At 44.0% G+C, this 22,991-nt stretch overlaps 1 long non-coding RNA gene across 1 annotated transcript; it reads right to left on the reverse strand.

Moving 5' to 3' along the window:
- Positions 1 to 407: 407 nt before the first annotated feature.
- On the reverse strand, positions 408 to 22,349 carry LOC139177119 (uncharacterized). Its single transcript, XR_011561561.1, has 3 exons — positions 21,946 to 22,349; positions 15,611 to 15,661; positions 408 to 1,360 (listed from the first exon to the last, which is right to left on the reverse strand). It is a non-coding gene; the product is annotated as an uncharacterized lncRNA (long non-coding RNA).
- Between the last annotated feature and the right edge of the window lie 642 nt (positions 22,350 to 22,991).

The raw sequence follows: 22,991 nt of genomic DNA on the forward strand, positions 1-22,991 counted from the left end.
CTAAATAATAATAATAATAAAAACTAATTAAACATAATCTTCTGCCGGGGTCCAGCTCCGGCTGATCCAGGGAATTAGAAGGGGAGACAGTGTCGGCAATTAATTTAAATATTCATCAAAGATATAAAGAGTAATAGAATGACGATAGCTCAGTAGGAAAATTCAGCGGAGAAAAGAGGCTGAGTAGCTTGGTTTACGCGGAAAATCAATATAACCTGTGACATCAGGTTAGCTCTGACCACGGAGGCCGCAGGCGCCCTCTCGAATACCAGAAGGTGCCCCACCTTAGGCACCTTCTCGAGTGGGTCTTACAAGCCCAGGCAAATAAATAGTTGCAGAGAACCTCCGCGCTCCAGATGGAGACTCAGCCAGAATGTGAAAGAAAGAATGACATGGGGAGACCAAGCTTTGGTGAGCAAGGCCCGTAGCTTTATTTTCAACAGGGGCTTTTATACCATAAGTTGTACATAGAGGATAATAGGGGGTGTGAAATCATGCAAAGTCAGCAGTCTTTGATCCTTATCAAAACCAGGGTTTCTTTCCTGCAAATTTATCATATACAAATGGTTTAGGTGATTTACATCATTTTCTGGCCAGAAGGCCTATTAACATTTTATGACTCTTGACAAAAGTTTGTCAATCCATAAGACTTATTTTCTCTAAGAGTAATTATTTTAAGGTTTGGCGCCATCCTCCGAAGGTGTTAGATAAAGTTGCATTCCTATAGGGCAGAAGTGCAGTGGGTTTACAACAAAGGAAAGAATTTATTACCTTAAGGGTCTAAAGTTGCTAACACCAAGGCCATTACTTATTTTTTCTACATACCAACTATATTAATTAATACACATTCAAGGATACAATACAGGGGATGTGGAAACCTGGCAGCAAGCATTGGCTCATCAATGAAATACTAGTTTTATTCTGACAGTTTCTAACTCTCTGAGAGGCTCTAAGCTATTTGAATATCTTAAGCTTCCCGTGCCTCTCGAGGCTGGGAGACTGTAAACAATTGTATGCATAGCTTTAGGAGTCCAGGTAAACTTGTCAGGCGAGTTAGAGAGCTATCTGAGGGGTTTGGATTTAAACACTCCTAATGCCCAGGAACTTTATTAACTGGAGCTGTAAGTTAACTCTTTATCAGAGAGAGCAAGATGGTGGTGGGGGACAGCCCAAGTAAAGTCAGAGGTGAGAGCACAAAGCAGTAAAGTAGGCAGACTGTGGTTTTTGGGGGTAGATGCTCAAGAATATCCAGGGGGACTCCTGAGGCTCGATCCCGCCTTTGCGTATGCCGAGCCTCCTTCCTCATGACTTTTGCCACGGGCGGAGCTCCTCACTCTGGCTCCCGGCAATCCTCCAACTTCTTGGTAAAATAAACAGCACATTTAATTCAAAATACAAAATACTTTTAAAATGATCAGTTTTGTTAGAGTTATCTAAAAATTATACAGCTTTGTAAACACTGGCTAATCATTTTATTTAAACTACTTTTTAATTATACATGTAAAGTGAAAGTCACTCAGTTGTGTCCGACTCTTTGCGACCCCATGGCCTATACCGTCCATGGAATTCTCCAGGCAAGAATACTGGAGTGGGTAGCCTTTCCCTTCTCCAGGGATCCCAGGGATCCCGACCCAGGGATCAAACCCAGGTCTCCCACATTGCAGGCAGATTCTTTGCCAGCTGAGCCACAGGGGAAACCCAAGAATACTGGAGTGGGTAGTCTATCCCTTCTCCAGCAGAACTTCAATCCAGCAGATCGAACCAGGGTCTCCTGCATTGCAGGTGGATTCTTTACCAACTGAGCTATGAAGGTAAAGCAAACACTTAATAAAAAATTAATCCTGCAGAATGAGAGTATATAAAGTGAGAGTATGGCAGTTCCCCTGGCAGTCCTATGGTAAGGACTTGGCACCTTCACTGCCAAGGCCCAGGTTCTGGAATCCCTGGTCTCAAAACTAAGCTTCTGCAAGACATGAGACATGGTCTAATTAATTAATTATGAATTAATAATAAAATGAAAATAAAGTCCTCCTCCCCATCGTATTCCTAGATCACAAGCTATAAACTTAGTGACAAGCATGGCTGATGATTTCTTACACATCCTTCAAATTTTGTTTGTTCAAATGCACACATAAATATGAATCTATGTATATGTTTTACAAAAATAAGTGCTCTTAGCATCCCATTGTGGACTTTCTTTAGCCATCCATCTCAGTTATTATACCTTTGCAGCATGCAGAGTTCTAACTCTTTCTTCTTAATGTTTGTGTGGCTTCTATTGTTGAGACACCATGATGTATTCACTCATTCCCATATTGATGTGGATTGTTTCAAGTTGTTTTTTTTTTTAGTTTGCTTTTTTTTTAATTTATTTATTTTTAACTGAAGGATAATTGCTTTACAATATTGGTTTGATTTCTGCCAAACATCAGCATGATGTTTCGAGTTTTTCTGTTTGTTGTAGTGTATACTGTTCTACATGGGTCTCCAGACTGCCCAGAGAGTGTTACTGAAGGAGCAGTCCCTAGGAGCAAACTCTTGAGTCACACGCATTCATTGAAGAAGCTACTGCTTTCAATTTCTGTACAGCTGAAACTAACACAAACCATAAATCAACTACAGTTCAATAACAGAAGCTATCACCTGGGCTTCCCTGGTGGCTCAGTGGTAAAGATTCTGCCTGCCAATGCAGGAGACACAGCTTCAAGCCCTAGTCCAGGAAGATCCCACATGCCAAGGAGCAGCTAAACCCATGTGCCACAACTATTGAGCCTGTGCTCTAGAGCCCAGAAGCCACAACCACTGAGCCCCCGGGCTGCAGCTACTGAAGCCCATGCACCCTAGAGTCCATGCTCTGCAGCAAGAGAAGCCACCGCAATGAGAAGCCCGAGCACCTCAACTGGAGAGTAGCCTCCTCTCGCTGCAACTAGAGAAACAGTAACAAAGACCTGCCCAGTAACAAAGACCCAGCACAGCCAAAAATAAATAGATAAAATTATTGCTTTTAAAAAAGAAGTAATTGCCTGATTCTTTGGGCTGCTCAGTTCAGTTCAGTTCAGTCGCTCAGTTGTGTCTGACTCTTTGCGACCCCATGAATCACAGCACGCCAGGCCTCTCTGTCCATCACCAACTCCCAGAGTTCACCCAGACTCACGTCCATCGAGTCAGTGATGCCATCCAGCCATCTCATCCTCTGTCGTCCCCTTCTCCTCCTGCCCCCAATCCCTCCCAGCATCAGAGTCTTTTCCAATGAGTCAACTCTTCACATGAGGTGGCCAAAGTACTGGAGTTTCAGCTTCAGCATCATTCCCTCCAAAGAAATCCCAGGGCTGATCTCCTTCAGAATGGACTGGTTGGTTCTCCTTGACGAAAGGATGCAGACCCAAGGATGATTTTAAGCAGGGCTAATCCATCATTTTCCCACCCGACTTTTCAGTGTATTTGAAACATGGTTGATTCCTGGGGTCTTTGAAAGTCCCACAACTTCACTTTCCCAGTATCTCTAGGAAGATACTGAAATGCCTCAGTCTATCTTCTCCCCAAACCCAGGGGCAACTTTGCTTCTCAGATGGAGCTGTCCACACTCATTGAGGTGATCACCTGGGATGCACCTGCCTTCACGGGTAGACGAGAGTATGTGACATCTTGGCTTATGGGAGAATGAAGTTTCAATGTTCAAGGAGGAAATCAGGAAAGATTTCTGAGCTGAAATCCCAATCTTAAACCATCAGTGGCTCAGACAGTGGCTCAGAGGTCATCTCTGACCTGTCTCTCTCTCCAGGTCTCCTGTTACCTCTAATCTGTGCTTCCCACCCACTTCTCTCTGTCTCTCCCTCCTCATCTCTGACCTCAGTCTCCCTGCTCCCATTGGGTGCTGAGTATACCCCAGAGAGTTTCTGGCCGGGACTGAGCTCTTTCTCCACCTGACGTGGCTGGTACAGCTCTTCTCACCCACCTCTCCACTGCCTCCTGTGGTTCTGGACCTGTGGACCCAGCACAGCTTTCCAGCTCATCCTACAACCAGGACAGCTCCTGAAGAGTCAAGCCCACTTCCAACACTGAGCCCCTGTCCCCTGGCTGGGACCCTGTGCCTTCCTTCCATTGTCTGGCCTCAGTTCCCCTACATGCACAACACTAGTGTCCACAAAGAGGCTCTGGGGTCTGACACCCTGGTTTGGGGCTCCCTTCAATCACTGGGAGTTCTATCCCCAGCTCCCAGAATGGCAGCTGGCATACAGTAGGTGCTCAATAAACATTTGCTGCATTAATGCAGGGGGGTTTTGCTTTGCTTTTGCATTTTTAAAATCTACTTTATTCAAGTGTAGTTGATTTACAATGTTGTGTTAATTTCTTCTGTACTTCAAAGTGATTCCGTTATACATACCTTCTTTTCAATTATGGCTGATCAAAGAATATTGAATGTAATTCCCTGTACTATTCAGGAGGGCCTTGTTGTTTATCCATTCCATGTATAATAGTTTGCATCTGTTAACCCCAAACTCCCACTCCTTTCCTCCCCCACCTTCCTTTCTTTGGCAACAGCAAGTCTGCTCTCTGTGTCTGTGAATCTATTTCTGTTTTGAAGTAAGTTCATTTGTGGTCATATTTTAGATCTTCCCTGGTGGCTCAGACGGTAAAGCATCTGCCTGCAATGCGGGAGACCTGGGTTTGATCCCTGGGTTGGGAAGATCCTCTGGAGAAGGAAATGGCAACCCACTCCAGTACTCTTGCCTGGAAAATCCCATGGATGAAGGAGCCTGGTGGGCTACAGTCCATGGGGTCGCAAAGAGTCGGACACGACTTCACTTTCACTTTCTTTCTGTAAGTGATACATGGTTTTGTCTTTCTCTGTCTGACTTAACCCACTTAGAATAACAATCTCTAGGTTCATCCCTGTTTCTATAAATGGCATTATTTCCTTCTTTCTATGGCTGAGTAATATTCCATTGTATGTATGTACCACATCTTTATCCTGAATGAATATGTTTCTTAAATAAGTCCCAGCTCTGACACTTTCTCTACTGTGTGACCTTGGTCAAGTGATTTTCCACCTCACAGCCTCAGTTTCCTCACCTGTAAAGTGGGGTAATAAAAATACTTACCTCACAGACCATTCAACAAATTATTTATCAAACATCTACTACATTCTCAGCTCTGTGCTAGGTGCTGAGAATACCACAGTGGACAAACAGGAAAAGGTACTTACATTTGTGGAGTTGACATTTATGTGTGTTGAGGGAGGGAGAGGGGATAGATAATAATTAAGAGACAAGAAATAACTAAATGGTATAGGATGCTTTCGAATTGTGGTGCTAGAGAAGACTCTTGAGAGTCCCCTGGACTGCAAGTAGATCAAACCAGTCAATCCTAAAGGCAATCATCCCTGAATATTCATTGGAAGGACTGATGCTGAAGCTGCAGCTCTAATACTTTGACAACCTGATGCAAAGATCTGACTCATTAGAAAAGATGCTGAATCTGGAAAAGATTGAAGGCAAAAGAAGGGGATGACAGAGGATGAGATGGTTAGATAGCATCACTGAGTCAATGGGCATGAATTTGAGCAAAATCCAGGAGATAGTGGAAGACAGAGAACCCTGGCGTGCTGCAGTCCATGCAGTCACAAAGAGTCAGACATGACTTGGTGACTGAACGACAGCAACACGGAATGTTTGAAGGTGATGTAAAAAGCTGTGGGAGAATAAATTAGAGGGGCAGGAGTAGTTGATGGGGCCAGCTGTGGTTTTCAACTCAGTGATCTGGAAGACCATGCTAAGAAGGGGACTTCGGAAGAGAAATTTGAAGGAAATGAGAAAGCACTGATGCAGATATCCGAGTGAAGAGTTTCAGGCCTTGGGAACAGCCAGTGAAAAGGCCCTGGGGCAGGAATGTGCCTGGAGTTTGGAGAAGCAACCAGGCGGCCAGTGTGGCTGACAGGATGAGTGAGCTTGCCAGTTACAGGAGAGGTGATAGGATTGATGGCAGAGGACTTTGGTTTTTTCCATGAAAGATATGGAAGCCGTGGAAGGTTTTTGAGCAGAGGAGGGAATGCGGTCTGACATATTTTAAAGAATCCCACTCGCTGCACACCTGTATGTCCTCAGAGTGCCGTCTCCTCTGAGGCATGTGCAGATAGAGGCAGGGCCCTGGCAATCCTTTTCTCCAACTCCCAGCCAACACCCAGACCCAGCAGGGGCTGGGCCCCAGGGCTGGGTTCCCACTGTGTTCTTGCCTCTGAGCCACAGCCTGTACTGGGGAGAGGGCTCATGTGCTTCCACCAGTCTTTGGCTTAACTCTCAGTCCTTGAGTAAACTGAGGATGCAAAGAAAACTTGCCAGGTGAGTGAACCAGTGAGCCCTGTTTGGTAACATCACTCAAGAGACATGCTCTCTGCTGCCTTCTGTGGAGGGATATTATGCAAGGATGACTCTTGCCCAGGATGGGCTGGGGATAGTCCAGTTAACTGCCTCTTGTCCTGGCTTAATTATTCTTTGAATTAATTCATTCTTTTTTTTGGCCGTGGCATGTTCTTTGGCCATTCTCGGTTCCCCGGCCAGGAATGGAACCTGTGCCCCCTGCACTGGGAGCCTGGAGTCCGAACCACTGGACCACCAGGGAAGTCCCTGGCTCAGTTACTAATATCACCTCTTGCACGCTCAAAGAAATTTGGGTGTAGCAATAAATTATAGGGTCTCTAGTTTAAGTGATTCTACAGCCCAGTTATCTGGCGGTGGAGGGTGAATTTAGGGGCTATAGAAATAAAGAAATAATATTTATTTTTATCATATTTATCATAAATAAATGTTGGAATCATGAGTTCTTCAAACAACCAGAATAGCTGGCCTTTATTAACCACTCCCTCTGTGCCAGACATGTTGTAAATATTTTACAGTTATTAAGTCATTCCATCCTCTCATGACCTCAAGAGTAGGTACTGTTATCTCCATGTTACAGTGGAGGAAACTGAGCCACTGTGGTCGCCAGCTGGTAGGTGGGAAAACCAGGACTTGCCATGTCCCACATCACAGTGCTATGCTGTTTCTCTCATCACAGAGCCACCACAATTTAGAATTCTCCAGCCATGAGAACCACAACCTTTATTTATCTGCTGCTCACATGGACCATCTTACTGAAGCTTTACCACAAGCCTGTGAAGTAGATATCATGAGCCCCCTATCAGGTTTTTTCAAATTATTGATTAATTTATTTTTAATTGCGATAAAATATGCATACCATAAAATTTACCACTTGGAAGTGGTATAACATAAAATTAACCGTTTTTAAGAGTGAAGTTCAGTGGCATTAAGTACATTCATGTTGTTGGTGCACCCGTCACCACCATGTATCTGCAAAGGTGTTTTTCATCTTGCAAAACTGTATCCATTAAAAAAACAAACCCCATCCTCCATTCCCCCCAGCCCCTGGCAACCACCTTTCCACTTCCTGTCTCTATGAATTTGGCTGCTCTGGGTATATAAGAGGAATCATGTAGCATTTGTCCTTTTGTGACTGGCTTACTTCATTTAGGGCTTCCCTGGTGGCTCAGCTGGAAAAGAATCTGCCTGTAATGTGGGAGACCTGGGATTTGATCCCTGGGTTGGGAAGATCCCCTGGAGGAGGGCATGGCAACCCTCTCTGGTATTCTGGTCTGGAGAATTCCATGACCTGTGTAGTCCATGGGGTCGCAGAGAGTCGGACACAACTGAGTGACTTTCACTTTCACCTTTTACTTCACTTACCATAATGTCCTCAAGGTACATCTATGGTATGCTGCTAAGTCACTTCAGTCGTGTCCGACTCTGTGTGACCCCATGGACGTCAGCCCACCAGGCTCCACCGCCCCTGGGATTCTCCAGGCAAGAACACTGGAGTGGGTTGCCATTTCCTTCTCCAATGCATGCAAGTGAAAAGTGAAAGTGAAGTTGCTCAGTCAACCCCATGGACTGCAGCCTACTAGACTCCTCTGTCCATGGGATTTTCCAGGCAAGAGTACTGGAGTGGGCTACCATACCCTCCTCCAGGGGATCTTCCTCACCGAGGGGTCAAAACTGTGTCTCCTATGTCTCCTTTATTGGCAAGTGGGTTCTTTACCACTTGTGCCAGCTGGTTGGTCACTCACAATCTTTGCAATCCCATGGGCTGTAGTACTCCAGACTCCTCTGTCCATGGAATTCTCCAGGCCAGAATGCTGGAGTGGGTTTCCATTTCCTTCTCCAGGGGATCTTCTTGACTCAGGGATAACCCAGATCTTCTGCATTGTAGGTGGATTCTTTACCATCTGTGCCACCTGGGAAGCCAGATATATATATATATATCTGAATCCCCTTGCTGTACAGTAGAAACTAATACAACACTGCAGATCAAGTATACTTAAAATTTAAAAATACAAATCAAAAATATATGGTGTATCAGATGGTGATAAGTGCTGTGGTCAAAAATAGAGCAAAGAGAGGACAAAGCAAATGCTAGGCAGAGGGGGTGGTAATTTTAAATAAGTGAGGAGAGGCTGCCCTGAGAAGGAGAGTCTTTGAGCAAAGACCTAGATGGGATGAGAGTGGGAGCCATCTGGATATACTGGGGGAGAGCATTCCCAGCAGAAGAACCAGTGAATGCAAAGCCCCTGAGGTTGATGGGCCTACTGTGTTCAGAAACAGAGAGGGAGCCAGTGAGTTTGGAGCAAAGTGAAATATCAATAACCTCAGATATGCAGATGACACCACCCTTATGGCAGAAAGTGAAAAGGAACTAAAGAGTCTCTTGATGAAAGTGAAAGAGGAAAGGGAAAAAGTTGGCTTAAAACTCAACATTCAGAAAACTAAGACCATGGCATCCGGTCCCATCACTTCATGGCAAATAGATGGGGAAACAGTGGAAACAGTGGCTGATTTTATGTTTCTGTGCTCTAAAATCACTGCAGATGGTGACTGCAGCCATGAAATTAAAAGACACTTACTCCTTGGAAGGAAAGTTATGACCAACCGAGACAGCATATTAAAAAGCAGAGACAGGCCTTAGGTGTTGCGGGCCTCTAGCGCCCGCCGCTTTCCGCCGGGCCGGCGGGGCGACGGCTCTGAGCGCGGGCTCCGGCGCCTGGCTCTCACCTTCACCTATTGCGGGCGAGCCGCTGCAGAGGGAGCTCCAGGCCCTGGCGGAGTGCGGGCTCGCGCAGCAAGTGAGCGCCGAGGTCGCGAAATGGGTCCGAGTGAACCGGAGACCCCGAAAACGGAAACGAAAGGACAGAGAAGAAGTGTTTGAGAAGCTTCTTCCAGACCAACTGGTCTTGCTTCTGGAGCATCTGTTGGAGCAGAAGACTGTGACTCCACGAACTCTGCAGAGCCTTGAGAGGATATACCGCCTCTCGGAGCAGGATGCCGAGGTTCGCCATCGCTGGTGTGAACTCATTGTTAAGCACAAATACACAAAAGCGTACAGAGACGTGGAGAGGTTCCTTCAGGAGGATCAGGCCATGGGCATCTACCTCTACGGGGAGCTGATGCTGAGTGAGGATCCACGGCAGCAGCATCTCGCCCTCAGGTGCTTTGAGCTGAGCAGGGAGCAGATGGACAAATCCTCAGCCGAGGTGGTGGCTGAGATGTTATTTTAAAGAGGAAAGATCACAGCGAGAATCTTTTTCATGCATCTGCTCGTAGCCCCGGTGGGCCCAGGCTTGCATGGACCCTGGACATCAAAGGAAGAGCGATGGGGCTGCTGAAGCCGGCAGTCAGTGGCCGCCCACGCCTTGTGGGGTGACCTCCCCAAAGGGCCTCACCGCAGAGCTGGTGTCAAGAGGCGCACCCTCATCAGCAGTCTCCATGGGGCCGTGTGACGCCTTCGTGCCCATCCTGGATGAACCATCTCAAGATCCTGAATGTTAATTGAGTCTCCCCTTTGAGTTCAAGTCAGTTCTTCCATCCAAACATGGAAGGTCCCTGAGGCACATGGGAAAACCCACTGCACCTCCTCCACCCGTCCCTCAGCATGTGGATCTGCATTTCTGCACTCCCGGAAAGCCAGAGCTTGTCTGCCAGGCCCAAGGAGCTGCTGCTCCCCACCTCCACAGAATTACATTGATTGATCTGTCCATTATTTAGATTTTCCAGAGTTTTAGTAACTTTTGGTAGAAGTGCAAGATAAGATTCTTTAAGATTTGTTCATAATGTAATGGATTCATGGGTTTTTTTTTCTTTCTGTTTACTTCTGAATTTAATACTTAAAAAAAGAGAGAGAAAAGGGTGTAGTGTCCACATTCTTGTCTCCTTTTCTTACCTCCATGGTTCCTCTAGTGTTCACAGTGGTGCTGATACTCTGGGGGAGGGGGGCGCGTGCTTCCTGCGCGTGATAAAGGCATGCCAGGCACCGTGGGAACCTGTGGCGACGGTGCTCCTCTTTCCCACAAACGTTTGAAGTTAAGAATAGAAGCTAAGCTTCTAATCCCTCTGGGATTGCCCAGAGGGAAGAGTGGCACCACCCTGGTTGGTGCAGCGCGTGGCCTTAAAACACCTCAGAAGCCACCCTGGTTGGTGCAGCACGTGATGGATGAGGCTCAGCTGAGCGGGCGTGTACCCGCCCGCCTGCACCAGTGGCGCCTCGGGCCAGCCTGGGGGCGATGGGCAGCTCAGCACAGCCCTTCATTAGAAGCTCCTGACCTCAGAATTATGCACCAGTGACTTTCCGTTTTAGAAAGTCTCCCGGGGGTTGCTGCTTCGCTCTCACGTGTGCTTTGCATGTGTTGCTTCTGTGTGCTTTGTTTACCGTGATGATATAATAAAAATGTGATTTTTGAGAAAAAAAAAAAAAAAGCAGAGACATTACTAGACGGACAAAGGTCTGTCTAGTCAAGGCTATGGTTTCTCAAGTAGTCATGTATGGATGTGAGAGTTGGACACCTGTACACCCATGGCAGATTCATGTTGATGTATGGCGAAACCAACACAATACTGTAAAGTTTAAAAAAAAAGAAAGAAAGAATGACAATTTCATAAATAAATATCCCAAGAAAATAGAAAAAGAAAAAGAAAGCTGAGCGCCAAAGAATGGATGCTCTTGAACTGTGGTGTTGGAGAAGACTCTTGAGAGTCCCTTGGACTGCAAGGAGATCCAACCAGTTCATTCTGAAGGACATCAGCCCTGGGATTTCTTTGGAAGGAATGATGCTAAAACTGAAACTCCAGTACTTTGGCCACCTCATGTGAAGAGTTGACTCATTGGAAAAGACTCTGATGCTGGGAGGGACTGGGGGCAGGAGGAGAAGGGGACGACAGAGGATGAGATGGCTGGATGGCATTACCGACTCAATAGACATGGGTTTGGGTAAACTCCGGGAGTTGGTGATGGACAGGGAGGCCTGGCGTGCTGCAGTTCATGGGGTCACAAAGATTCGGACACGACTGAGCGACTGAACTGAACTGAGGAAGAGAGAGAGAGGGAGCCGAGGGAAGAGAGACTTTGCAAAGTGGCAAAAGGCCATTCTCAAGGTCACAGCTAGTAGGTGGCTGGGCTGCCACTTAAACAGGATCTGCTGATTTCAGAGCTTGAGTTCTTAACCATGGCATTGTTTTCTTCACAGATTTGTTGTTGCTATTCAGTTGCTAAATCGTGTCTGACTCTTTGCAATCCCATGGACTGCAGCACACCAGGCTTCCCTGTCCTTCACTATCTTCCAGAGTAGACTCAAACTCATGTCCTTTGAGTCAGTGATGCAATCCAACCATCTCATCCTCTGTTGCCCCCTTCTCCTTCTGCCCTCAGTCTTTCCCAACATCAGGGTCTTTTGCAATAAGTTGGCTCTTCACATCAGGTGGCCAAAGTACTGGAGCTTCAGCTTCAGCATCAGCCCTTCCAATGAACATTCAGGGTTGATTTCCTTTAGGATTGACTGGTTTGATCTCCTTGCTGTCCAAGGGACTCTTAAGAGTCTTCTCTAGCACCATAATTCAAAAGTATCAATTCTTCAGTGCTCAGCCTTCTTTATGGTCCAACTCTCACAACCATACATGACTACTGGAAAAACCATAGCTTTGACTATACAGATCTTTGTCGACAAAGTGATGTCTCTGATTTTTAATACTCTCTCAGGTTTGTCATGGCTTTTCTTCCAAGGAGCAAGCATATTTTAATTTCATGGCTGCAGTCACCATCTGCAGTGACTTTGGAGCCCAAGAAAATAAAATCTGCCACCTTTTCCATTTCTTCCCTATCTATTTGCCATAAAGTGAAGGGACTGGATGCCATGATCTTCATTTTTGGAATGTTGAGTTTTAAACCAGGTTTTTCACTCTCCTCTTTCACCTTCATCAAGAGGCTCTTTAATTCTTCGCTTTCTGCCATGAGGGTTATATCATCTGCATTTCTGAGGTGGTTGATATTTCTCCCAGTAATCTTGACTCTAGCTTGAGCTTCATTCAGCCTGGCATTTCACATGATGTACTCTGCATAGAAGTTAAATAAGCAGGGTGACCATATACAGCCTTGATGCATTCCTTTCCCAAATGTAAACCAGTCCATTGTTGCGTATCTGGTTATAACTTGCTTCTTAACCCACATACAGCTTTCTCAGGAGGCAGATAAGGTGGTCTGGTATTCCCATCTCTTTAAGAATTTCCCATAGTTTGTTGTGATCTATGCAGTCAAAGGCTTTAGCATAGTCAATGAAACAGAAGTAGATGTTTGTTTGGAATTCTCTTGCTTTTTCTGTGATCCAATGGATGTTGGCAATTTGATCTCTGGTTCCTCTGCCTTTTCTAAATCCCCAGTGTTTTTCTGGCCTCAGGCTATCAATAAGCAGTGCTTGTGGTTGGACTGGCCCTTGGTGTTTTTATTATGATTGCAAGATGCCCTTCAGCAATAACCATCAGGAAACTTTGAGGAAAAAAAATAGAGATTTATTATTTACAAGACCTAAAAATTATATAGCACAGCTGGAGCCTCTCAGTGACGTCTCTGGTATAGATGAGGTGGCAGGGTGGGGAGTGCAGAGGGGTGGGGGGCAAACCTGGGATTCTGCTTTTATTGGTGTCAAGAATGGGCACCTAGGGTTTCACTGGCCCACTCCTCACTGGTGAATTCAAAACAGAAGAGCATGAATTTAAAGTGTGGGAAGACAGGGGACTTCCCAGGTGGTCCAGTGGCTAAGACTCTGCGCTCCCAATGCAGGGAGCCTGGGTTCGATCTCTGGTCAGGGAACTAGATCCTACAGGCCGTAACTAAAGATCTCAAGTGCCGCAACTAAGATCTGGTGCTGCCAAGTTAATTGATTTAAAAATCAAATGAAAATAAAGCATGGAAAAATAAATGAAGTGTAAGAAGAGAAAAAAGCAAGCAACCCAAATGATCTAAAGTTATCGATGTCAACCAAGAGCTCTAAAACAAAGGGCCTCAGTGGGAGAAATGGGTTGGCTCTTCACCTAGTCCTGTAGCCAGTAATGTGTTTATTTGAGAAAGGCACCTTCGAAGCAGGTACCTCTGAAATGGATGCCTCTGACAATCAAAGCTTATGTCAAGCAATTGCATTACAAAAAGAAAAAAGCAAACAAAACAACTGTCAAGGTTTACACTAAACCCAGGAACAATCTCCAAGAAGTGATATTTGTTTGGGCTAATCCTGGGCTCATACCTTATAGGTATTGTCTCATTTTACACACGGCAAAACAGAGGCTCCAAGAGATGTAGGAACTGGCAGGGGCAGAATTAAAGACAGGTCTCTGATTATGATGAATGATTATGCTTAATCATTCAGTCATGTGACTCTTTGCAACCCCATGGACTCTAGCCCTCCAGGCGCCTCTGTCCATGGAGATTCTCCAGGCAAGAATACTAGAGTGGGTTGCCATTTCCTCCTCTAGGGAATCTTCCCAACCCAAGGATTGAACCCAGGTCTCCTGCATTGCAGGCAGATTCTTACGAGCTACCAGGGAAGCCCAGGAATATTGGAGTTGGTAGTCTATCCCTTCTCCAGGGGAATCTTCTCAACCCAGGAATCGAACCAGGGTCTCCTACATTGCAGGCAGATTCTTTACCAGCTGAGCTACCAGGGAAGCCCCATAAAGACAGGTCTAGCTGAAGCTTAAGTCCATGCTCTTCCCTGCTGCTATCACACTGACACATGGAGCTGGAGTTCTTAAATTAGAGACCTTTAGCATTTTGGTATCTTGGGGCCAGGACTGACAAGGCTATAATATTGATAAAATATCTAAATACTTCCTGGACTTCATGGTAAATAGCCACTGCCCTGAGGGTCTCCTCTACTGCTCCCACGTGGCCTTGGCCACCCCAGAATCCCCCGATCTCCCCAGAAAACAGCACCTAAAGAGTTAATGCTGGACTCAGCAATGAGCCTCCCTACCTTGCTCCTGCCATATGTCAGGTGTCTATTCTTATTGTGTAAGTGTAAGAGCCTTGTTGGAACTATAATGCAACATTCCTGGGAGGAGGTGGAGTCTTCAGCTCAGAGAATTCACATCCAGTTAATCCAGCAAGGATATGGAGAAAGAGGGCAACGGTGGGGTAGTTTGGGGAGGGGGTAAGGGTGGGGGTCTTCTCAGTTGACATTTCTGAGCACTGGCCTCATTTGAACCTGCCTCTAGCACTTCCCAGGTTGCTCAGTGGTAAAGAATCTGCTTGCCAATGCATGAGACATGAGTTCGATCCCTCGGTCTGAAAGATCCCCTGCAGGGGGATATGGCAGCCCACTCCATTATTCTTGCCTGAGAAATTCCAAGCACAGAGGATCCTGGCCAACTCCAGTCCACGGGGTCACAAAGAGTCAGACGCAACTTACACAACTTAGTGACTGAACATGCACTCACTAAAAGCAAATACATACCACAGGCAGTAAGCCCTCAATCGCCAGAAGAATTCTTTCTGGAACAATAGCCTAAGATGAGAGACCATGTGCTCCACCTTCAGTTAAACTTTTGTTATAATGTGATATGCTTCCTTTCAAGAATATGAGTTCATATAATCCATCATCCAATCTCATTAGTTTCCCTGTGATGATCTCTAAAGGAAACCAGTGATGTTTCTATCAAAGGGTGTAGATCTGAGGTTGAGAAGGGTCAGTGGAATGGACTTAGCATCTACAGTTTTAGCCAATTGGGTTTTAATTGTTCCAGCTGGTTCCATTAACCCAAAAGACTGAGGAAAATCACCATGGAAATGCTCCATAGTTGGCCAAATCTTAAAATATTCTTAAACAATTTGTCCAGTAAAATGAGTTCCTCTATCACTATGTATGTTTTTTTTTTTTAATGGCTATGTATTTCTGAGGGAAGAGGGTGCTTCCCTGGTGGCTCAGATGGTAAAGAATCTGCCCACAGTGCCGGAGACCCAGGTTCGATCTCTGGGTTGGGAAGATCCCCTGGAGGAGGAAATGGCAACCCACTCCAGTACTCTTGCCTGGAGAATTCCATGGACAGAGGAGCCTGGCAGGCTCCATGAGGTCACAAAGAGTCAGACATGACTGAGTGACTATCACATTTCTGAGGGGACTCCCCGAAAGAGGGTCACCCTTTTGAAAATGAGTTTCCCTACTGATTGTGCTGTAGGCTGTCTGCATGAGAATGCTTCAACCCAATGTGAAATATACAAATCATAACAAGAGTGTGTTGTTTACCTTGAGAGGGAGACATTTGTATAAAATCCAGCTGCCAAATTTCAAAGGGACCTGCAGGTAAAGGAAAATGTCCTTGAGAACCATACAATGGCTTCCATGAGTAACATTTTGGGCAAATGGTACATATTTGAAGAATAAGCCTTCTGAGCTGTTGTAAAGGATGCCTTCTGTTGGAGTTTTCTCTCGGGACTTGGAAACGGCGAACCTGAAAGAACAATGCTTGGACAGTCTCTGCTGCTGCTGCTGCTGCTAAGTCGCTTCAGTCGTGTCCAACTCTGTGCGACACCATAGACCGCAGCCCACCAGGCTCCCCTGTCCCCAGGGTTCTCCAGGCAAGAACACTGGAGTGGGTTGCCATTTCCTTCTCCAATGCATGAAAGTGAAAAGTGAAAGTGAGGTCGCTCAGTCGTGTCCAACTCTTAGCGACCCCATGGACTGCAGCCTACCAGGCTCCTCTGTCCATGGAATTTTCCAGGCAAGAGTACTGGAGTGGGGTGCCATTGCCTTCTCCGCTAGGACTGACAAGTTTATTTCTGCAGTCAAGCCTTTTTATAGGAGCAAGGAACAAAGAGCTTAGAACATATGGCCAGCAGAACACGTACAAGGCTAGGATATAATCAGTAAAAGATACTTCAAGGAACAGCGCATTCTTAACAACCCATGTATTTATCCACGACCCATTTTCTCAAGCAACGTCTTTAATGTTTAATTGTTAAATCTAGGTGCCGAGCATAGCCAAAGGCAGGAAATGTTCTTCAGCAATCAGTACACAATGCCTGGGTACTTCTGGCACTTTGCCATTTCCCCCCCATGGACCTTCTCCTTCAAGGCTATTTTGCACTGTGCCTCCCAACATATCCTCCTTTTGTTTTTAGTTTAAGCACAGCAGCTGTTAGTTGGACTCCATCGTAGGAGGCACGGAGTTTTGAGTAGAGACATCTACATCATCTAGTTTTGTGTAGTGCCATACCAGATAGGGTTCCTACTGGAACAAGAGATATTAGACCAAGAATGCCAGCGATAATCCATCCTATTATGCGCCTTGACCTCCTTAAGCCATATTTGAGCAAAACTGAGAGAAATACAGAGTCGGTCCATGGTTCTGTTAGGTTAACAGGAAGCCACAAATCAGATCTTTGCTTGACTATTGCAATGTTGACATAATGATATGAAATAGTATGGTTTAAACACATATACAAGGCACATGCTGTACAGTTACCAATCTTAGCACAAAGATCTATATCGAAGTTACCTACAATAAACATGTACAGAAGGTGCACACAAGATTGGATATAACCTGAACTATTGTATAAAAAGGTATAGTTTTGAGGTTTTTAAGGCTTTCGCAGTCCCATACACACTGGCAAAGTGCTCCAATGCAGCAGGAATCTTCCAGACATGCCATTGCTCAGGTCCTACGTTAGGGGTTCAGATGTTGACGTTTTCTCTTCGGCTTCTCTATGGTCATTGACGAGACCCTTCGCGTCAGCTACATCACCTGTCGGGGGAGTCTGGTCTTGGGGTCCTTCTCGGTAATGGACATGGCGAAGTGGAACCCAGATTTCTTCTCCATCTGCAATGACCAGACCGTAACCTCTGCCTAGGAGTCATAAGATTCCTGGCAACCATTGATTAAACTGCTTATACTATATTGGTGTGTTGGCTCCTAACAGTTTCTTACTGTTTTCCTCTGCAAAATGTCTGTCTGCATGAGGATCAGAACTATCTGTTAGTAAATTTTAAAAATTTAAGGAATAAAGAGTTAAAGATAATAACAATTGAGGGTTCATAGGATAAGAAGTATATCTCCTCTTCCATATTCCCCCTTTCTGTTTTAACAAATGAGTTTTAAGAGTACAATGGGTTCTTTCGATAATTGCTTGACCTTGGGGGTTGTAGGGTATCCCCGTGATGTGTGTTATATTCCATTCCATTAGAAATGAATGAAACGAGTGAGAGGTAAATGCCAGCCCATTATCTGTTTTTAAGACCGAAGGTATTCCCATAACAGGGAAGGTGAGTGAAAGTGTGGAAATGGCATGTTTGCTGGATTCTAAAGAGACAGGCACTGCCCATACAAAACCTGAAAATGTATCAATTGAGATAAAAAGCAAAGAAAACTTTCCTAAGGAGCAATGAGTGAAGTCAAATTGCCAAAGGGAGTTAGGCTGTTGCCCACGAGGATTAACTCCTGAAACTGTGGTACGTAAGTGCAGAGGAGCTCAGACATCACAGGATTTAATGATATATCTCGCTTCAGTAAGGGGAATATGGTATTTAGAGTGCAATCTTTTAGCGTGTTCGTCCATAACAGATGTAAAGACAGGAGCTATGAACTTATCAACAGCATCATTTCCTGCTGCCAGGGGGCCAGGTAAACCTGAATAAGCACGTATATGTGCAATGAAGAAAGGTTCCGTACGTGATCGAATTAAGGCTTGAGTCTTTGAAAAAAGAATATATAATTCTTTATCTAGGTTGTATAGAAAGGCGGTAACAAAATCAGGGAAAAGGGAAGCAAGGTATTTGGAATCAGTATATACATTGTAGGATAATGGTTGAAGAGACAAAAGAGCATATAAAGCATACAATTAAACTCTTTGTACTGAAGAATAGGTAGTGGGTAATTTCTCTTTGATATCAGGGCCAATAATCCCAGCTATGCCTTCCTTGTTGCCATCAATGAAATAGGTAGGTGCATTTGAAATAGGCTGGGAGGCAATGATATTAGTTACTATAAATTTAGTAAATTGTAGGAAGTCCCATAATTTTCCTTTCGGCAAATGGAATGAGATAACGTTCTGAAAGTCACTTAATGCTATTTGCATGGTCATGTTATACTGTAAGGCAATTTGTAATTCCTTTTTTGTCAAAGGGACATGTATTGCATATGGATCAAATCCAGTTAAGGTTTGTATACGGCTCCTTCTTGATACAATTATTTGCCCTATTTTCTTAATGTATGATACGATTTTCTTTGACTGCTTAGTATGTAGATATACCCATTCTATTGGGCTGTTTTGAGCTATGATTGCAGTAGGTGAATGTTTGGTGGGAAATATATATAAATAGACCAGTTGGGTATGGTCCAGCCGAGTTGAGAAAGATTGTTGAATGTATTTTTCAACAAATTTTAATTCTTCTTTCGCTTTTTTTGTTAGCTGACTAGGACTATTAGGGTCAGGAGGTCCCTCTAAAATTTTAAATAAATTTTGTAATGCATAGGTGGGAATGGCAATAGATGGCTGAAGCCAATTAATATCTCCTATCAATTTTTGAAAATTGTTTAATGTGCGTAGAGAATGCACAGAGATTTGAGTTTTTTGAGGCTTTATCTTAGACTCTTCCATAACATGTCCTAGGTAATTAAAGGGTGCTTTCAATTGAATTTTATCTGGTGCAACAAGTAGGCCATGATTTTGAAGAGTGGTGGTGACTTCATCATATAACTGTTGTAAACAAAGTTCAGATTCCATGGAAAGGAGTATGTCATCCATATAATGAATTATGAAGGCAGTAGGATATTTATCTCTACTGGGTTGTAATGAAACAAATATGAGATATTGGCAAATGGTAGGAGAGTTCATCATCCCCTGAGGTAAAACCTTCCATTGAAATCTTTTAACAGGAGCCATGTGATTTATAGAGGGAACTGAAAAAGCAAAACGTTTTCTATCTTTAGGATGCAAAGGTGTAGTAAAAAAGCAGTCTTGTAAATCAATAATAATTATAGATTAGCCTTTTGGTACCATGGAAGGGGAGGGCAATCCAGGTTGTAATGGCCCCATAGGAATCATAGTATTATTAACATTTCTTAAATCTATCAACACTCGCCATTTTCCTGATTTCTTTTTTATTACAAAAATGGGAGAATTCCATGGGGAAAATGAAGGTTGTATATGATTTTTCTGTAATTGCTCATTCATTAATTGTGTGAGAGCTGCGAACTTTGCTTTAGTCAGGGGCCATTAAGGTGTCCATACTGAGGCACCAGATTTCCAATCAAGAGGCAGCGGTGTTAACTCAATGGCCCCCATCAAAAAAGGCTCATTTAGAGAAATTGTGGCTTTCATTTGTTTGAGAAAATCCCTTCCTCATAAATTAATAGGGATATTGGTAATATATGGTTCGATATAAGCTACAATTTGATTAGGACCATAAGCATGTAAATAGGATGTATTGATGACAGTTTGTGTAGCATCAGCCTTATTTACCCCCAATAGTCTGGAAGGAGCCATAGTCTTACCCCATTCAAGGGGCCATTCTTCAGTTGTAATAATGGAAATGTCAGCTCCTGTATCCAACATACCTGTGAAATTTTTTTCCCATATCTTTAGAGTAAGCATAGGCTTTTGATGTTCCTTTAATAAGGTAGATAGTGCAGTGGTCAGATTGGTGCTATCAAAATCCCCCTGCCTAATTTTATCAGATGCCCTCATTGGTTTGACATATGGCAAAAGTAATAATTGTGCAAAGTGTTCCCCTTTTTGTAGATATACATTTCTTAATTTTATGACATTCACCATGACATGTATCTCTCCTTCATAATCTTCATCCACAACTCCAGTCAATACTACTAAACCTTTCACTGTACAGCTGCTACGTCCCAAAATTAGTCCAACTGTTCCGGGTGGGATCAGACCATAATATCCAGTGGGGATTTTATGAGGATTGTATAATTCTATTAATTCCATATCATAAGGACTAGGTGCATCAGTGCAAGCACTCTTAGATGTAGCTGCTTGCAGTGTCATAATGTTGGGTCCTCCTTTTGTAGTGGGGCTAGAGGATAGCCCCTTTATTAGTTTCCCTGTTGTTTTTGTTGTGCCTTTGGTGTCAATGCATTTCCATCCTTATCGAATTTGGAACGACACTCATTCAACCAATGGAATCCCCTTTTACATTTTGGGCAAACTCCCGGGGGCCTTTTTTTTATTAGAAGTAAGATTATTTTTATCTGTTTGCACTGGCATGCAGCATTGTTTTTTCATACGGTTGGCTTTCTTGCAGTTAAAACATTTAGCATTAGCAGGCTTTTGCATATTAAAAGTTTCTAGTGCTGTTAATTTTGTTCTATGGGACATAGACTTGATATCTCTATAAGTTTTCAGATATTCCATAACAGAACTAGTTTCTTAAATTGGCCTCAGCATGCATTGACATTTTTCATTAGCATTTTCAAAGGCAAGTTGCTTTAAAATAATATTTTGTAAGGTTTCATCTTTGATAGATTTTTTGATGGCATCCTTTAATTTTTCTATAAATTGGGTATATTCTTCTTCATGTCCCTGGGTAATCTTGACAAATGAGCCATCAGAGTTAACATTATCAACCTTTGCCTATGCTCTGCAAAAAATTTCTCTAATGAAATGCAACATCTGAGGGGTAATATTAGCTAATTGTGCAGTCATATCGGCCATGGTTCCCATGGTTCCCATATCATAAGTTAAATTGGCAGGGTTACAATGAGATTGCTGGTCAATCATCATTTGTTGGGCTTCTTTGTTAACCCATATTTGCCATTGAAGTAATTATTGAGGATTTAGAATCATCTTTGCTACTTGAAAAAAAAAATCATATGGCATCCAATGATCAGCCCATCCTCTGAGGAATTCTACACAGTAAGGAGAAGTAGGTCCATACAGAGTGCATGCTTTCTTAAAGCTGGACAACATACCAAAATCTAGACCAGCCCAAGCATTCTGGCCTTGGGCAGGCTGATCAAACTGTATTGGGAAAGCGAAAGTGCAAGCAGGTATCTCCCAAGGAGGAGTGAAATGATTAGTACGAGTAAAGTCAGCAATTGCTGTTACAGGCGGAGCAGAAGGAAAAACCTCAGATTTGGGCTGTTCGTTGAATGAAATGACCTCCGCTCTAAGTGGCTTCAGTTTTGACACATCCTGTATACATACGTCTCCAAGCTGTTTCTCCAGGGATTGTGTCTGATTAAGCATAACATTCTTATATTTCAAAGCACCTTGCATATCTTGTTCCTTAAGCTCATATTCATGTAAAGACCGAACAGTTTCTACTTCCAAATCAACATTATGCCCTTCAATTTGTTCTATGACAGCCCATTTGAGTGACCATGTAACCCACCATTGAGGGGGAATATGGACTCCTTGCCGATATGCTCGCAAAACATTCTTCTTAACCCTTTTCCATATGTCTAGATCAAGCATACCCTCCTCTGGAAACCATGGATTATGTTCCAGTAAAATATGATAGCAATCATTCAACTGATCTCTTGAAACATTAATACCATTTTGTTTCAGAAAGTGATGCATTATAGAAATGAAAGGAATCTTACTGCTATGTTGTCCCATCCTGCTTACCTCTTTTTACAGGGCTCGCCACTTTGTTCAGTCTTCCTATCAAGTCCCTGTTCTTGGAGCCACTTGTTGGAGTTTTCTCTCTGGGACTTGGAAATGGTGAACCTGAAAGAACAACACTTGGACTGACGAGTTTATTTCTGCCGTCAAGCCTTTTTACAGGAGCAAGGAACAAAGAGCTTAGAGCATACGGCTAGCAGAATACGTACAAGGCTAGGATATAATCAGTAAAAGATACTTCAAGGAACAGCGCATTCTTAACAACCCATGTATTTATCCACGACCCATTTTCTCAAGCAACGTCTTTAATGTTTAATTGTTAAATCTAGGTGCCGAGCATAGCCAAAGGCAGGAAATGTTCTTCAGCAATCAGTACACAATGCCTGGGTACTTCTGGCATTTTGCCATTTCCCCCCCATGGACCTTCTCCTTCAAGGCTATTTTGCACTGTGCCTCCCAACAGCCTTCCAAAATTATTGTTTACCTCATAATACCATCTTGTCTGGGTTCCAATGAGCTAGCTCATGAATATATTATAAAATAAAGTATTGAGCTCCAGACAGAAGGATGAGCTTCCTGTTTGGTCCTATCCAAAGCTCTTCGTTGGGATCAAATCTCCTTTTTTGACTCCCAGGAGTCTTTTTCTTTTCTTGTGCCATGCCACCAGAATATGTGTGTGCCAGGGCAGGGTGGAGGGTAGTGGCACAAGAAATTCTGGAGGGATTTTGGAGGGATCCCACCAGAAGGGATCAGGTAGAAAGAAAAAGATAAATGTTTTGGGAATTCTCTGCTGGTCCAGTGGTTAGGACTTGGCACTTTTACTGCCCGGATTCAAGTTTGATCTCCGATTAGGGCTTCCCTGATAGCTCAGTTGGTCAAGAATCCTCCTGCAATGCAGGAGACCCTGGTTCGAATCCTGGGTTGGGAAGACCACCTGGAGAAGGAAAAGGTACCCACTCCAGTATTCTTGGGCTTCCCTTGTGGTTCAGTTGGTAAAGAATCTGCCTGCAATGCAGGAGACCTGGGCTGGGAAGATCCCCTAAAGAACG

This window comes from Bos indicus, chromosome 18, assembly GCF_029378745.1.
Source record: "Bos indicus isolate NIAB-ARS_2022 breed Sahiwal x Tharparkar chromosome 18, NIAB-ARS_B.indTharparkar_mat_pri_1.0, whole genome shotgun sequence".
NCBI classification, from domain to species: Eukaryota; Metazoa; Chordata; class Mammalia; order Artiodactyla; family Bovidae; genus Bos; species Bos indicus.